Consider the following 18,948-nt stretch of genomic DNA (forward strand, 5'->3'; position numbering starts at 1 on the left):
CAACTTGCAAACACGTTGGAGGTCAGAGTTGAAACCAGAAATCTCAATTGTATTTATTTCATTCATAGAATAAGGAGCCCTCATGGTTTCGTGGTTACACCTCTTGACTGTTTACCAAAAAGTGAGTGGGTTGAACTGATCCGATACTCAACTAGGGGAAGATGTGGCCGTGGGTTTCAGCAATTACGATCTTAGAGACGCTGTGAGGCAGTTCTGCTCGGTCCGACAGGGTCGCCATGAGTAGGAATTCACCTGCAGCCGTGGGTTTGTGGTTGTTTTAAAATTTTTATTTATACGACACTTTGGTTCTGAAGATTTTTCCGTTCTCATTTCCAACTGAGTAAAAGGTGAAGGGAAACTGCTGCATTGGTGATCTGTTTACGAGCAAGTCTCATGCCTAGAATTACAGCAGTCTAACCCGGGGTTCTTTGAAGCAAGTCTTAAACTTCCCTCAACAAACCTCACAGAGGCTGTTTCCAGCCTGATAATTTATTTGTTCCCACAACAAATATTGATTGAGTGTCTGTTATAGATGTTGATAGAATAGCTATAAATAAAACAAACAACAACAACAACACCAAAAGCCTGCCCACACGGGCTTACATTCTGTTAAAGGAAGAAATATAATAACTTTATCTTTCTTGGCAGTGGTGATGGTAGTGGTTACTATCATTTAGATAGTTGTAAGCAATGAGAAAAATAAAGGAGGTGTGGGTTTGGGGGAGAATTTGAAATGAGGCAAAAGATAATTGGGTAGCTATTCAGTGCTATGCTAAATGGTGTACAGTGGACTCTCCAGGTATTGGGTTCCTTAAAACCCACAACCATCAAGTCGATGCTGACTCATAGTGACTGCCCAGTGGACTTTTGAGACTGTAACTCTTTATGGGAGTGGAAATCTTCAGCTTCCTCTAGAGGAGTCTCTGGTGGTTTCGAACTGCTGACTTTGTGGTTAGCCGCCCACCATAAAACCACCATGCTACCAGGGGTCTTGAGCCCTGACAAAAGGGTCCAATGCCAGGAAATGGAGCCTGGGGTGGTGCAAATAGTTAGCAAGTTCAACAGCTAGTTGAAAGGCTAGAAGTTCTGAGTCTTCTCTATTTGTTGTTGTTTCAGTAGAGATCAGACCCTTAGATTGACTTTGGATTCTGTGACAGGCAGAACCTAAAATGAACCCCAGTGATACCCACTGCCTAGAATTCATGTTCTTTCCTAATCCCTTTCCCTTGTGTGTAGGTGGGAGCTGTGAGTTGCTTCTAGGGCTGAAGTGGACAAACATCTGAGACAGAACAACCATTTCTGTCCCTCACAATTTAAAAATTATTCAAGGGCCAAAAATATCTCCTTACAAACAAAGGAAATCACACCAGAATAATATCCTTTACAATTTTTATAAATGAAACTACGATAGTTTTGTTTTCATTTTCAATTTTACTTTGGAACCAAAAGAACAGATGATCCAGAGCCTCAATTTGCAGACCTTTATTTTGGGGAATAAACTATGGCGATAGCATCACTTGTGTGATGATGTTCTGTAAGCTTCTGTCTTGCTAGCAGATACTTTAGAGATTCCCTGAGAGCTCGATGGAGTGGTCTTACTGTGACAACTGGAAAGAACGCAGGGAGCTCAATCATACATCCACAGGAAGTGGATCCCAACAATCCCCTGAGTAAGCTTAGAAGTGGTTTCTTTCCTAGTCCAGCCTCCATATGGTATCCCAAGCTTGGCCAAGGCCTTGACTATAGACTTGGGAGACACTCCGCAGCAGGCCTGGTGAAGCCATGCTTGACATTTGCACCCTCAGGAACCACAAGTCCAGTATTTCCTGCGACCTCATTCAGCATTTTGTGGATGATCACTCACTGACCTAATACGTTAAATAAAATATTTTACACTTTCTTCTTTTAATGTTGTGTGACACGTATTCCCCACCAACTTGCCCATTACCTTTCAACGAGACAGGGAGGAAGTGTGAGCAGTAGTGAAGTGCTGAAATTTCAGAAGACCCGTCACTGAGATCATCGAGAGGGTGGGCTCTGTAGAAACATTCCAGGACGACATATCTAAGAACGCAGAGGTCCCCATGGAGGGGTTCCTGTGTCGGCGGCCAGGGGAGGTGGCCAGTGAGGCCAGAGCATCGAGAGCATGCCAGAGAGGAACAGGAGCTGAGGACAGAGATGAGGGGAGTCCTATCATAAACCTCTAAAAGGGAATCGGGCTTTAATCCATGTGAAATGGCAAACTCTTCCATGGTGGGAAGAGAGAAACGGCATGAGTCAATTTTGCAATATGCTTTCATGGATATTATTTCAAGACAGGTGAAAAAGCAGGCACTCTTTCACACTTGTCATAGATAGCACTTGAGCTATGAAGTTCACAGCGTGGACATGACTTGTCAAAGGCCACGAACAAAGGAGCCAAATCGGATTCTCTCCCTCGCCTAATATTGCTCAAGTGCAGGTCACCTTTATTGATCTGTAGGGTCTCCAGGCCGTGGTTTGGTGACCTGTAGTCATGATTACTTGGACTACAATTTCAAATTCTCAGTAAGAAGTGTCTGATTAATCTAATCTTTTCATTCTATGAGCTCAAACCCAAGGTTTATATGCAGAGATGAAAAACATTTCTGTCTTCTACTGATGCTCTTCTTGTTTAAAAATGTCAGCTTGCTCATTCTCCCAGATTTCAATCTACCCAGTGATATAAAGAAACATGTGTTGTTAGGTTGTTGTTTTTTTTCTTTCCTTTTTCCAGTCAAAAGGGTAAGAAATATTTCCCTGGATGATGCTATTACAATATTCAACAGCAGCTCCCTGGAGAGAAAGGATAATTCAAATTCTTAAATAAGATATTCAATTTGAGATTAGTTAAGTGGTTATTTGGCTGAAAGGGATTTGACAAACAAGAATCACTTTTGTACCTGCAGGTAAAGGAAATATTCAGCTGGATTTAATTAGCATTGGGATTTTTTGGCACCTCTCCATTAAAAACCTTCAAGCATTCAACCGCTAATTAAAATTTCGGAAGGTTAATAATAACAATAAAGTTTCATATTTGAAAAATGAGGATGCTAAGCTCAAGTGCAAAATACTAGTGTGAGATTCCCAAGTGTATTTCCTCAAAGATCACAGTTAATACACAAACTGTATTCTTGCATTTTATTGACAGTTATGTTTTTTGTCAATGTACTTTAAAATCACACTACTTCTAACGCTATTATTCTTGGGCTTAGAAGAGCCAAGGTTTTGAACAGGTCCATGCCCTTTTGACCTTCAAATGAGAAATTGTTTTTCTACCCCAGATAGACTGATTCATAATATAAATTTTAACAAGCTCCAAAGGTGACTTTTTTGGACACGCAAATCCTTAGCAGGAGCTAACCCATAATGAACAAGGATGGCACCCTGGGAAGCACATGAATTTATAGTGAGCCCAACTCAACCTCATGGAGTCCACTCTGACTCATAGGCACCCTACAGGACAGGGTAGAACTGCCCCTGTGGGTTTCCAAGTCTTTAACTCTACAGGAGTAGAAAGCCTCATCTTTCCCCTTAGAGCAGCTGGTGGTTTTGAACTGCTAATCTTGCAGTTAGCAGTCCAACTGGTAACTACTATACCACCAGGGCTCCTCTAGTGACCCTAATAAAACTGCTCCTGTGGGTTTCTGACACTAAACCTTTCGGGGCCTCATCTTTCTCCCAAAGAGCAACTTGTGGGTTCAAACTGCTCACCTTCAGGTTAGCAACCCAATGTGTAATTCACTGTTTCCCTAGGGAAGTACATATATCATGCATAAAGCTGGCGTTGTGTTTCTTTGAAACTCCACAGTAAATGCATTAGTCTATGTCAAAGAACTCCCTGATTTTTATGTTGCCGTTGTTAGGTGCCATCCCGGCTGCTCTGACTCATAGGGAACCTGTGTTCAACAGACGGGAACACTGCTCCATCCTCTGTCATCCTTGCAATAGCCTTTAACGTTGTAGCTCACTGTTGTAGTCTCAACCCATTTCATTGAAGGCCTTCTTCTCTTTCTAAGCCCCTGTACTTTTCCAAGCACGATGTTCTTCTCCAGGGACTGGTATCTCCTCACATGTCCAAAGTATATGGGAATGTGTGTGTCAGGCCCATCGTTAGAGCTGGGTGAAATTACCAAGCCAAAACCAAAACAGAACAAGCTACCATCTAGTTGATATGGACTCGTGGCAACCCTACAGAGGGTTTTATGGTATTTCTGAGACTGTGTGAGAGCAGATTGCCTCGTCTTTTTACTTTACAGCAGCTGGTGGGTTTGAACCAAAGAACTTTGTGGTTAGCAGCCCGATTGCCTAACCTGCAGTACAACTAGGGTTCCAAAATCATAATCACACTGAGCACAAGTGTTCAGACAGTAGGGAGTAGTGGGTAAATGCCCTCGCATTGCTTGGGTTTTGACTCATAACCACCCTGTAGTATAAGGTTGAATATCCCTAGGGGTTTCTGAGCCTGGGATTCGAAAGTCTCGTCTTTCTCCTGCAGAGTGACTAGTGATTTTGCACTGTTGACTTGTGGCCAGCAGCCCACCATGTAACCAATACACCACCAGGGCTCCCTAGATCATAGGTAGCTAGATTTTAAGTATACAGTTCCATTGTATATGTTCCAAGTGAGCATGTTATCAGGAGAGACTAGCTCCTGGAAAAGGACCTCATGCTTAGTAGAGGGTCAGTCAAACAAGCAGAGGAAGAGCCAGAAGGAAACGGAGTGACACAGTGATTGCAACAATGGACTCCACGTAACCATTATGAGGATGGTTCAGAGCCGGGAGAGGTTTCATTCCTTTGTACATCGGATTGCTCAGGCGAAATCAACTCCACCGCACCTACCAACACCAAAGCGTGGAGAGGCATGCTTCTCCTTCCCTTGTGGGCTCTTTCTTCCTCTCATTCTTAACTGCTGATCACAGTCATGGTATAGATTCCAACTCATAGTATGTCCACATGGTACAGAGAAGAAAGGCTACATGGATGCATTTTGGTTTGGGACTTTGGGGAAGCAGATCCACAATCTTCTCCTTCCTCAGCTCTGGTAGGTGTATTCTAACCTCTTCCCTTAAGGTTAGCAATCAAGCACAAACACTTTGCACCATTAGGATCTTGCCTTTAAGCATAACCTATCAAAGTACTGCAAATTCCTATTAGAGAAATGTAGCTGCTAGAAAGTGGAGTCAGCCAATGATAGAGTTATGGAAAGGGAAGGAGGGAGAGAGACAAAGGCAGGGTCAACTCCCCGTGCCCATGTGCCTTGATTCTGACGCTGACAGATTTCCTCTGTTCAATGATACTTTGAGGATTACTGGAAGCTTTCTGGAGAGGATATCATGCCTTCCCAATTTGTGAGACATAAGGGAAAGGTTAAAAAAATCAATTAGTCTGTCTATGCCGCCATCGTCTTTCTGTTCTTCCTGTGATGAGTCAGCGCCTCCCAGTTTGTGATAGCCAACTGCTAAAATTTTAGAAGTGATGCAAGGCCATTGTTAAAATAATCTGTAGTTTTCAATGTGCCTCAGTGAAATGATTTACCACACAGAAATCAGCAACTGCTGCCCATTCAAATCCTTCCTCTCTACTCCCAGATTCCACTGAACTCCTCCTAGACATGGATACGCAACTCAGATCCATGTGGCTGTGCCCACCGATGACCCTTCCCACCGATGACCCTTCCCACCAATGACCCTTCCCACCAATGACCCTTCCCACCAATGACCCTTCCCACCGATGACCCTTCCTGAGATGATGTTGCTGTTAGGTGCTGTTGATTGTTTCAATAATCTCCAGCTTTCAAAAAATGTGTTATTTACTTCTAATTTACTGTAAGCTTTGCTAAACTTTTCTTCATGATGTGTCTCACACAGGACACTTCTGACATTCTTCCCACCGCCATGCAGCCCTAAGTAAGGTCTAATTGTTTCTCTAACCACTGCACTAGATGCCTAATTTGTTTACCTGGCTCACATCCATGTTGGGCTACAAAGCATCAGGTGGAAGGTAGATTCCCTGTTCCAAAGTACACTTAAAATGTTTCCATACTATTTTGATAATGCATTTCAATGCTAAAAATATCTGAATGTTTTGAAATTGAAATCTTTATTAAATGAAGTTCCTTTTAGTCTGTTATTCAAAGCCCTCTACAATATATTATCAATATATTCCATAAACCTTGTGTCCCCTCAAAAGAACTCTCTTTTACTGCTAATCTGCTACCACAAATCTAGAATATTTTCCATTCAATAACATGTTCTATATTTCAAATCCCTTGTCCTTTACACCAGTGTAGGCAGGTCCTAATACCAACCTTCCTTTAAGATCTGGCTCAAAATATCGCTCCTAGAGAAGGCCTCTAACCCTTTCTCTCCATTGGCTCTTTCTCTCAATTTGCTTTGTTTTTGTGGCCCAATATGTACTCTTTTCACTTATTTTATTCCACTGTATAGTTAAGTGAAATTGCTTACTGACAACTCTTTTACCTATTTCTCTGTCATTCTCATCAAATGATGGGGTGGCACCATGCAAATAAGGGGTAGAGAACTCTAACTCCAGAATTGGTTAGTGTTTATGTTTCTTGGTATATAAGAGTGCCACCCCAGAAACAGGAACAGGGGGAGTTCCTGGGATCATTAAGGAAGAAGAGCCATCAGCAGAGCATCCATGAGATTCCTGCCTGAAGTGAGAGGCAGAGAGAGATGATGCTGTCCCTGTCCCAGCAAGACCAGAAGAACTTGGCTGCTGAGAACAGTCCGAAACAGACACCAAGAGTGCACGTGCCCGAGAGGCTGAGGATAAGAAAGAGACTTGGCCACTAGTTGGGAAGAAGCATGGCTTTGGGCCAAGGGCTTTATCCTTAATGTTCTTGAATCTTGGTTTGTGATAACCTATTCGTACTGCCATCGAGTCCGTTCCGACTCATACTGACCCTATGGTCAGAAGAGAAGCAGCCCCCTGGCCTTCTGAGAGTTTATATCTTTTCCAAAATAGACAGTCACATCTTTCTCTTGCAACTAGTTCGTTCCAAACCCTGACCTTGCAGTTAGCCACTCGGTGTGTAGCCCATTATGCCACTAGAGCTCTTCCAAAGCACAACAAATTTCACTGCCATGGGGGTAATTCCAACTCATTGCGAGTCCTTAGGAAACAGCAGAACTGCTCCTATGGGGTTTCTAGACTCTAACTTTTTATGGGATGGACAGTCTCAGCTTTTTTCCTGCCAGAGCTCCTCGGAAACCTATTAATTTCACTGAGTTCTGTGTGGCCACTGCTATCTAGATCATGAACCAGCAGAAACGTAGAAGGCAGTTGGTGGCTAAATGGGTAAAAGAAGGACAGAGAATGTGGTGTCAGCCTGGGGATAGTATGAAGCTCATTGGAGTCTCCTCCTTTACTGAAACTGGAGGAGGGAAGAGGTGGCTGCCGGCCCATTTTCTCATGTTGCCAAGACTTGCAAAAATTCCTGAAAGTCTGTGTGAGTGATGAAGAGCAAGTACATTAGTTTGAAATTCCCGAATGACACGCGTGTCTGGGTCCCTCAAACACCTTGGACCACATCTATGAAAGACCATCGGCAGAAGCTGCCATAGAGATGGTCACAGTATATTTGTGCACACCTTCTAAACGGAAAATGCAAAAAAGTCTGTGAAGCAAGATGATTGCTCTTGGTGGGCACTGAATCCATATTGAAAGAATGATGTGCGATCCATTTTAAAAGAGCAATTTCTAACTTTTCAAATGAGCTCAAAGGGTACCCTAGAAGAGAAAGAGGACTAGAGTTGCTTTTTCATGGTGATCATTGAGATGCTTAGCTCTACCATCCTTTCAAAGGCCCTTCCTTTAATGAAAGCTGGACATGAATGCTGGGTAGCAGAAAGCTAGAACCTCAGAATTAAGCATAAGGCTGTGCTGTGAGTTCTCTGGTCCTTGTGCAGCAAGGACACTGGCATACCTTCATTTGGTTGGTCAGGAGTGTGCGCTTTCCCTCTTGCCCTTGATCAGAGCCCCATCCCTCCAGAACTGTGTCTCTCTGGAGTAGTCAGGGACAAAACTCTGTGAATAAATTGGGATGTTTCGCATATAATTTTAAAATCTGGACTATATGAAGAAATGGTCTCTGAATTGAAGAAATGCTTGTTAAAAGCAATGTGCAGGTGATACAACATTGGTAGAAAGTAAAACTAGAAAAAGAAAAAAAGAAAGGAAATCCATTGCCACGGAGTTCATTATATCTCATTAGGGCCAACTAGGACCAGGTAGAACTGCCTCTTTAGGTTTCTGATACTTTAAATCTTTAAATCAGAAAGCCTTTATCTTTCTGCCACAGAGTGGCTCGTGAGTTCAAACCATTGACCTTTTAATTAGAAGATAAATAAGCTCCCCGATATCCAACCAGGGCTCCTGTAGAAAGTAAAGTGGATTTGAAATATTTACTGATGAGGATCAGAGACTGCAGACTTCAGTATGGATTACACCTCGTCATTAAACAAAAACCCTTAGGACTATAAGAGCAGAAACAGCACGATAAATGGAGCAAAGATGAACAGGATTTCATTTACTTGTATCCACAATCAATGCCCATGGAGTCAGTAGTCAAGAAATCAAATAACATATTGGACTGGGCAAATCTGCTTCAATAGATCTCTTTAAAGTCTTAAAAAGGAAAAAAATCACATTGTTAAGTATCTAGGCCTGGTCCAACCCATAGTATTTTCTTTTTCTAAATCATCTTACTGGGGGCTCCTGCAACTCTTCTCACAATCTGTACATCTATCCATCGTGTGTACACCTTTGTACATTTGTTGTCATCATCATTCTCAAAACATTTTCTTTCTACTGGAGCCCTTGGTGTCAGATCCTCACTTTTTCCCTTCCCTCCTCACCCCCTCCCATATGAACCCTTGATAATATATACATTATTATTTTGTCATGTCTTACACTGTCTGACGTCTCCCTTTACCCACTTTTCTGTTGTCCGTGCCTCAGGGATGGGGTTATATGTAGATCCTTGTGATCGGTTCTCCCTTTCTACCCCACCTTTCCCTTAACCCTCCCAATATCGCCACTCTCAACACTGGTCCTGAGGGGTTCCTCTGTCCTGGATTCCCTGTGTTTCCAGTTCCCATCTGTACCGGTGTCAATCCTCTGGTCTAGCTGGATTTGTAAGGTAGACTTGGGATCATAATAGCTTTAAAGAACTAGAGGAAATTGTAAGTTTCATTGTTGCTACCCTGCACTCTGACAGGCTCGTCTCAAAACCCTTCTGTAAGGGGATGTCCAGTCGCCTGCTGATGGACTTTGGGTCCCCACTCCGTCCTCCCCCTCATTCACAATGATAAGATTTTTGTTCTTTGATGCCCCGTCTCCTAATGTGAAAACCTGATGATGAATAGAGAAGAATGAAGAAAAATGGATGCATTTGCATGATGGTGTTGGTGGAGAATGTCCAATATGCCATGGATTACCAGAAGAACGGGTGAACCAATCTACTTTGGAAGAACTATAGCCAGAATGCTCATTAGACTGTCTCCTGTACTTTGGCAGCTTGTCAGAAGGGGTTGACCCCTGGAGAAGGACGTCAGTGTTAGTAACAAGAGGGAGACCCTCAAGAGGATGGATCGACATAGTGGCTGAAGCAACGGGCCTAAACATAATTACCACCAGGAGACGCGTGCAGCCTGGGCAAAGTCTCACTCTCTTCTCTTTTACAGAGAATCACTATGAATTAGAGCCAACTAACAACCACACAAGTCCATACCAGGCTCTACACCATTTCCCATTTTTAACCATTTAAAGTTGCTATCAATGTCCTATGATAAAATTGGCTATAAGGTGAAAGGGAAGGCAAAGTGGCAAAGGCACAGAAGCCCACACACATCAGTCAAGAAGAAAGAGGGTGGAGAGGAACCCAGATCAAAGTCACAAGGTTCCATTTGAACAGTGAACTAACCTGAGGAGCCAGGAATTCCCTAAGTAACTGGTGACTAGAAGTGCAGCACATTGATCAGGATGCAGTGTGGTAATGGTGGTCACCAGCATTATGAGGGCAATGTCTACGTGACAAACGGGTCGAACCTGAACTCAAACTAAAAGAAACACTAGTCATTACCAGACCCTCCAGTCCACCCTCTCCCCTCCCCCCAAATGAAACAGAACAACTAAACTCACTGCCGTTGAGTTGTTTCCGACTCATCGCGACCCTTTAATCAGGGTAGACGTGCCCACGTGGGTTTTTAAGACCATAATTCTGTACCGGAGTAGTGTGTTAGTCTGGGTACATTAGAGAAACAAATCCACAGAAACTCACGTATAAGAGAGTTTTATCTAAAGGTTAAGTGTGCACAAAGAAAACATCCCAACCCAGTGCTGCCCAAGCCCACAAGTCCAACAGTAACCCATATGTTCAACACCAATCCACAAAATCTTCCTCCATCTCACAAAGCACACACAATGACGCCGACTACAGGGGGAAAGCTGAACCAGTGAATGTGTAAGCATCTCAGCGCTGGCAGGGGTCTCCACACTGCTGCTCCAGCACCCAGGGCTGCATTGGGGTAGGTTCATGTGGCTTCTCCTTGGGGATTTCTTGCAGGAAGTGAGCCTTGCCAATTGAAGCAGGGAACTGACTAAAGCAGCTGCACCCTGGTCCGACCATCCGAAAGCAAGACATGAGAACTCAAAAGGGGAGGCTCACAGAGCCATTTATCTCTCCACCCTTCAATTAACCCCACATGTCTGGAAGACTAGTATTCCATGGCAGGAAGACTGCCACTCTGGTAGTTGGAGATATAGTCCGAGTACATTTTCCTGCAGTAGTCTATCATTTTCCACAGTTTCTCCCCTTAAAGCTATACTTCCTTAAAGTGAGCACAAGGTTGATTCATGCTCCCTATAGAAGCTGACATTCCTATTTGCTCATTTTCTTCCTGCCGTGGCATCCAGCACCGCTCCTACCTTCCCCAATAGCAGATGGATATAGGGGGACTTTATCCCCCATGCCTGAATTCAAAATACTTGCCGTAAGCCTGAGTTTGGAGCTTAGCGATATTAATTTGGTTATTAAATTGGTCTTGACAGCTTTCAGTGTATATAAAATAACCATATAGCCACCATGGCTCTTTTGAATTTTATGCGTAAAACAAAAGGGGGAATTGTGGGAAACAGAAGGATTTCTCGCAAGTTGTCTCCCCCAAATATATGCCAAATTTAACTGCTTGTGAATGACTATACACTTGGAGGCCATCAGAAGTAGATCAGGGATTATTCTCCCTAAGAACTATCAGCCATCTAAGAGCAAGCAATAATTGCTGTTTATCCCGCAACAAGTAGGGCCCACTCCCTTCTGATAAGGATAGTTGTCTGTTTCCTTGTAGGAGACCCCAGAGAGGTCAAACCCATGAAAGGGTGACCAAGGTTAGGCCACCATCATGATTCTAGGGTGGGCCCATCTTGTCACATGTCTACCCCTAGTCCCTCCCATTCCTATGGGCACACCCCTAGCTCATCCCCTTCCTGTCACGCTTATGCCTATCATACATCCCCTTCCTATGATGTATATGCCTATTGTACTGCCCCTTCCTGTGATGTGTGGTTACCTCTAATCATGCTCCCAAAGGAGATATAACCCTTGGTTAGCAATAAAGTTGGGGCTCTCTCCTGCTCTCGTGGCTGGGCTCCCCCGACAAGGACTGCCAAGTTGGGCTGAGGTGAGCATGCTACTATGAATTGTGTCTTACTCCATTAATTAAATCTCTCTTCTATCCCCATGACTTTACTATAATCTTTACTGATTATCGCTGTACAATTGCACCTACTGGACCTGTGATGATTTGTTGGAGACCCTCCTCTCCCCACACACGTGTTTTCTGCCAGGTTGGTACAATAAACTTACATCAAGCAGAGAGCCTCATCTTTCTCCTGGGAATCAGCTGATGATTTCAAAGGGGTGACTGAGTTTAGTAATCCATTACACTACTGCAGCTCCTTATAATCAAAAGGTAGTTGACAAATCAGGCTTCCATGTTTTCCTACTTTTAAAACAAGTGAAATACAGAAAGCTTACCTGACCACATTTTTGTTTGTGTAGTAACATCATTGAACTTTTTTTTTCTTTTTAAGCTTAAGATTTAAGCCCTATCACTTTTGACAAATTTCTAAAAGACAAACAGAAAGACCATTGTCAATGGATCTTTGAGATGTCAATACTACACTGCAACAAACATTATACTGCTTGTCCAAAACAAAAGGCACCGAGAATAATTCAGTGCACCGACATAAATTAAGATCACCATTAGGACTATACACCATCACTCCTAAGAACTCCTTCCTGTGCTAATGGTCCGTTTAGCATCTTTCCTGCCCTCTCTAGGAACCACCTCCCCTTCTCCCAGCCCTAGATGTCTGAGATTTTACATTTTCATCAGCTTCTTATAATGTTTCAATTTCCTTATACTATCAGGTGGTACCTCTCACCACTGCTGCCCATGGCTCCTATTTCCTCTCGTGTGCAATGTATCTAAATTTAAACCATTGCCTTTGCCAAGATCCACAATCTCAAACAGCACTATTCTCCTCAACTCCTCAAATCGAACACTACTGTTTAATTTTTCTTTTTTCCATTTCTCATGTGTAACATGTCATTAAATTGCATTGATTTTACTTATGAATTCTTATGCAGCTTACTCATATATATCATTTGCAATCGAGACCTATTAAAATAGGTCTCCTCCTTACTCAGCTGTCTAAAATAATTGTTTTGTAATGCAACACCTGGTGAACAAGCAAAGACCTGGCTGACTTACTTCCATCAAATGGATTGACTCACAGAGACCCTGTAGGACAGAGTGGATGAGCCCCTGTGTATTTTCGACAGTGTAACTCTTTATGAGAGTAGAAAGCCTCCTCCATGGAGCAGCTGATGGTTTCAAACAGCTGACCTTGTGGCTAGCGGCCCAACTCGTAACCACTACACAACCAGGGCTCTTGTCGGACACATGTACAAGGGCAAAATAAAAATGAAAAAATCTGCAGGAAGTTTAGGTTTCAATGTGAGAGATTCCAGACCAGGGAGCATGAGACATGGGGAAGTATGAAGGCACTTCTGAGAATTGCTAATCGAGGTATGGATTTTATTGCCAATAATATTTCTTGGAAATGCAATTAAATTTTAAGATTACTGTTCTACTTTTAAAATAACTAGTTATTCTGGATTGAATTGTATCCCTTGAAAATATTTGCTGGAATCCTAATACCAACCCTTTGGTGTAGTTGCCATTGGAGAAAAGAAAAAAATGGCTATGCTTATAAGGGCATATTGTGCAGGGTGAGTCTTCAATGAAAGCAGCTTTGGGATCTAAAAGAGTAGATAAGAAGCACAAAGATAGTTCATGCAGATTGCCAAAAAAACCAAGCAAGAGGCTCTCGGGAGAAAGATGGACAGGGCTGTCCCCCACAGTGGGCAGGGGGAAAGGAGCCCTGTGTGCAGTGCGGACCCGTTGGGTTGCTATCTGCAAGGCCAGCAGTCTGGACTACCACTCCCAGTAGTGGGAGAGCGAAGAGGCTTTCTATGTCTGCAGAGAGGAATAGTCCCAGAACCTCACCTGGGCCGTTCTAGCCTGTCCTATATAGAGTCACTGTGAGTCACTATGACTATATGGCAGAGATGTTGGTTGGGGACATGGAGAGAGCATTCTCATAAAGTCAGTGCCTGGAACTGAGACTCTAGCCTTCTAGTATGTAAGAGATTACATTTATGTTTATGTATGCAACCCACTTGAGGTGTTTGTTAGACCAGCATTGAGATACTAAGATTCTCATTGATGAAGAGATGGCTTCGTTATGTTACATCGGTTAGAGACTTCTTATAGTCAGGCTGGTTGTGAGGGGCATGACTGAATGAATAAACAAATGTGCCATTTTTCATGATGTGAGGAACACACATGCTCTTCGAGTGTGGGTCTTGAGGTATTCCTGGATCTTTTCCTGTGCATTCCCAGGATCCTGGCTGTATTTCGCACGAGTCAGGAAGTGGGCAGTTATATCACAGCGAAAAGCACAGGGACTACAATGTGTTGTAGGAAAGCGGTATAATCTTGACACAAGAGACACGGCTCTCTTGTTAGCTTCCCGCCATGTGTCCCTGAGAGAGCTGGGCCTGGGGTCAGTGGTCAGTGATGGAATGGGGTGATTGGTCAAATTCCTGGTCTGGCTTGATGCATAGCTTTGGTCAAATGACAGCTTGATAGCTCCCTGCTACTGAGGCAGGCATGCTCACTCTGCAAGTCGATAGGACTGGGTGGAGCTGGCCCTTCCTGCGGTGGGTTTCTGAGAGGGTAACTCTTTACGGGAAGGAGAAAGCCCCATCTTTCTCCCAAGGAGAAGGGTTGAAACTGCTGACCTTACAACAGGTAACCACCGTGCCACCAGGCTCTTCAGCACATAGTCAGCAATCAAGACAAACTTCAGAGAGTGATTTCTCATTTGCCCTGCCATCTGGGGAATTCTGCGCAGGATTGCGGCGAAACAATGTTGGCAGCCTCAGTTCTTCATACCAGTAACCTCTGAGCACTGCAGATTGGGATTCACACTTACTTTCGGCCTCTGCTTCCCACAAGGGAATGGTAGTCCCACTTGTAACGCCTCTGAAATTATGCAGAGTGGGCCCACGCAGCACGGTTAATAAAGCATTCTGGCATTGCTCTGGAAATGCCAAGAAACTGCCGACAACACATTATACCAAAAAAGCACAGGTGCATATGCATAGACCTACTTGTTCCCTAAAATGTTTTGTCTGCAAAAGAGTTCAAGGTGAGTGGGGTACATGCCCAGTGGATCTATTTGTTGGCCCTCCATTCCACATAGAGCAAGGACTCAGGGCACTGTGAAGGCCAGAGGTAGAGGAATAATGGGGAGAAAATAGAAAGTCCAGGCAAGATGATTAGATGACATCTTTGGATTAAAAAATAAGTAAATAAAATGCCTTCAGTCAATTCCAATTCATAATGACCCTATAAGATAGAGTAGAACCTCCCTGGGTTTCTGAAAGTACAACTCCATAAGGGGATCAAAAGTCTCACCTCTCTCTCAAGGACTAGCCGGAGGTTTTAAACTGCTGACCTTGTGGTTAGCAACTGCTGTACCAGCAAGGCTCTTGGTCTCTCTTGAACACTCCTGTCACATGATCTCACGCCAGTCCTGGTTTGCACTTCCTTTCCCTAGTCACAGATTGCTTTAAGGCACTTCTAATTCTTTTTCCTGTTGGAAGCAATAATATTGTTTCTCATCAGTTAAAAACAAAACAATCAAATAAACTATATATATATATATATATATATATATATATATATATATATATACACATCTATATAAATTTTTTTTGAGGCACAAGATTTCATTCTTAGATGTAACAGGAAACTTTTCTCTTCACGGGCCAATGGCGAAGGCCTTGCACTCCAAGGAGCTGTGGATGACAACCCTCATGCAGGAGCATTCGAATTCACCAGGGAATCCGATCCACGGTGGGTTAATCCAATCCTATCTCTGGTTCAAATGCAGCAATCTCGGTGCAGTGTGCGATGCTGGGTCTCAGACGACTTTGTGTTGGGATTTGGAAAACATTCCTCTATATCCACTTGTTTACCAAAGTTAGTAGCAAATACCAGTTCTTTCCTTTGGGAGAGCTTAGATGGCCTATCTTCTCTGTGCACAATATCAAATAAGGTCAAAAGGGATAAATCTTTATTTGTGTAACAACAGTGAGAGCTGAGGCTGGTTTTGCTATCTGCTTTCAGAAGAATGATAACTCTTTTCCTTGAGTATGCTCTTTCTCTAAATCATATTCCGAGCTGTAGGACCGTGTTTTTGTGGTCATTTCCTATTGGTTTCCTGGAAGGACTGACGTGGAGAGAGGCCAGGCCAGTCAAAGGCAGGAGGAGAAGCACATAGGCCTGTTGGAAGTCCTGGGTGCAAATTCTGACCCTACAACTCTCCTGTCCAATCTCACGAGACTCCTACTACATGGACTGTTTCTGCATTAAGGTCCCTGGAGGCACAGTGTGTCAGTGCCCAGCCAGTCACTGAAAGGTTGGTAGCTAGAACCCACTTAACGGGTCTATAGGAGAACTACAGGGACATCAGCTTCCATACAAAGGACAGACAAAAACACCACCTGGGGAAGTTCTACGCTGTCCTGTGTGGTGGTAAGTTGACACTCTGGCACCAAACAACAACATATTTGCATGTGTTGAGGCACTTACTCCTCATAACACAGCAAAGTACCACACACAATCAGACATCACCAAGTTTGTTTGTTTGTTTAGTGGTTCTCCTTTATGGAACATCATCCTCTACTTGTACTAAGGTCCTTTGCATCTTTTTGTCTCTTACCTCCCCTCCCCTTTATATGGGAGGTTAAAAAGAAGAAATACCATTTTTAGTCTCACTCTCTGGGGGTAACCAGCCCTACACAACTATATCACGGGACCGATAGGTGCAATTGTACGGTTATGATATATAAAGATTATAGTAAAGTCATAGAGTCTAGGAGAGAGAGTGAAATAGGGAAGTCAGACACATTTCATAGTAGCATGTTCATCTCAGCTCCTCTTGGTGGTAGACATGGAGGTGGGAACGAGAGGGCATGAGCGAGCTGGATTTATTTCTAACCAAAGCTTCTATATCTTTGGGGGCATGCAAGCCTCCTGATTACAGATAATGACCTACATTATAGGAAGGGGTTGTAACATAGGCAATACAAGCAATAAGAGGGGGATGGCTAGTGGTGGTGTACACGCAATATTAAAAGTAGGGAATATATATGTGGTAGGAAAGGTGGACCCTAGACTCAGCATAATAGCCTAACCTTAGTCATCCTTGAGAGGTCCTGACCTTGCCTTTGGCTCCTTCAGGGAACCATCACTATCCTTATAAAGAAGGGAGTGGGCCCTATTTAGGGAGGGTCTGACTATACATTCTGGTTGCTCTAGATGGCTGATAACCCTTAGGGAGAATAACCTCTGACCCACTTTCATTGACCTAGTGTACAGTCATTTACCTATGTAGCAAGCAGCGTCTTGGGTTTGACATATTTGGGAGAGACACCGTGGGAGAAATCTGTCTGTATCTCACATCACTCATTCACTGCCATCAAGTTGATATTTGTTTCCAACTCACAGAAACCCTCTAGGAGAGTAGAACTGCTTCTTTGGGTTCCTGAGCCTTTAGATCTTAATAGGAAGAGACAGCCTCATCTTTCTCCCATGGAGCAGCTCATGGGTTTGAACCACTGACCTTGTGATTAGCAACTCAGTGTGTAGCACACTATGCCAAAAGTTCTTTACTATTTATGGTACATTTGGAAATATACTGATCAACTGGATATGACATGCTCGGCCAACTTAACAACTTTCTCCTTCATCTGTTTTGATATTAAAACAGAAACGGAAAACAGCATTGCCCCGCCAGATTTCCTGGGAGCATTGTTAGATCATTTCAATGGAAATAGCTCGTCTCATGTAAATTACTCTCCTTGTGCTTTCTGGTTTAACAAACCATCCAAAATTAAAAATTTTTTAAAGACATTTTACTAACTTGTATGTTCATACTCCCTTCTTGGGTGCCCAGAAAATATGCTTCCCAAACCCTCCGGGGACATTTGCTCCCATTCCAAGTAGGAGGGAAACTCTGCAGAGCAAGAAGGAGAATTCAATGTTCTCTGGGCAACTTTCCAGACAGAAACTTGGCCAGGTATATCTCGAGGACAACTCTGTCTGCCTTGTGTTTGAGCCATCTGAAACACGGTACACCAAAGGGTTCAGGGAAGAGGCCAGAAATAATAGGGAAGCTTTCTATTGTTTAATTCAGTCGAAGAAAGAGTCAGGGTGCGATATAGTTCCGATGAAGAACACAGCTTTCCCCCAGATCCTGGATGCTTCCTCCCCCCAACTACCATGATCCGAATTCTACCTTGCAGGACTGGATAGGGCAGAGGTTGTATACTGGTGCATATGGGAGCTGGAGGCACAGGGAATCCAGGGGTGTGAGGGGCAATACTGGGAGAGTAGAGGGTGAGTGGGTTGGAAAGGGGGAACTGATTACAAGGAACCACATGTGACCTCCTCCCTGGGAGACGGACGGCAGAGAAGGCGGGGAGGGGTAAGGGAGACGCCAGATCGGGCAAGATATGACAAAATAACAATCTATAAATTATCAAGGGATCGTGAGGGAGGGGAAAAAAAGAAGACCTGATGCAAAGGGCTTAAGTGGAGAGAAAATGCTTTGAAAATGATTAGGGCAAGGAATGTACAGGTGTGCTTTATACAATTGATGTATGTGTATGTATAGATTATAAGAGTTGTATGAGCCCCTAGTAAAATGTTTAAATAAATAAATAAATAGATTGATTATCAGGGGGAAAAAAAGAAAGAAATAGATTTTCCTATAGAACAGAGCAAGTGGTTTTTCTAAGCTTCCCAAACCCAAGGCTTTCCATCAATTAACCGGGATGGTGGAGTGAAATTTCTTACATTGCTCTTCAATCCAAGACTCTACAATGCCCATGGAAGGATTGGCTGGGAATATGCAAACAAGGCATGTAGAACACTAATAGAGGGGATGGGTCAGGCTGTAAGGACAAGCCATCTCTGCAGTTTAGAACAGAGAAACCCAGGGGCCCTTGGAAGAGCACATTCAAGATCTGTCTAAAATGGGGGAGGCCGCCGAGACCAGACACGTCAGAGACTGGCATGGACTCTCTGCCGAGGAAAAGCACAAGACTAGGAGCTACCTTCCTTTCTGGCCCCAGACAATGGAATTGTGGGACAGGGTGATAGGTAAGCTGGCTTCTTGACCCATGGGAGGCAAAGCTGAGGGGGCTACGTGGTTCATAGACTGAGTGTGGGAGAGTGAACTTGACGGCCACGTGACTGAGAG

Source organism: Tenrec ecaudatus, chromosome 16 (assembly GCF_050624435.1).
Source record: "Tenrec ecaudatus isolate mTenEca1 chromosome 16, mTenEca1.hap1, whole genome shotgun sequence".
Classification (NCBI taxonomy): Eukaryota; Metazoa; Chordata; class Mammalia; order Afrosoricida; family Tenrecidae; genus Tenrec; species Tenrec ecaudatus.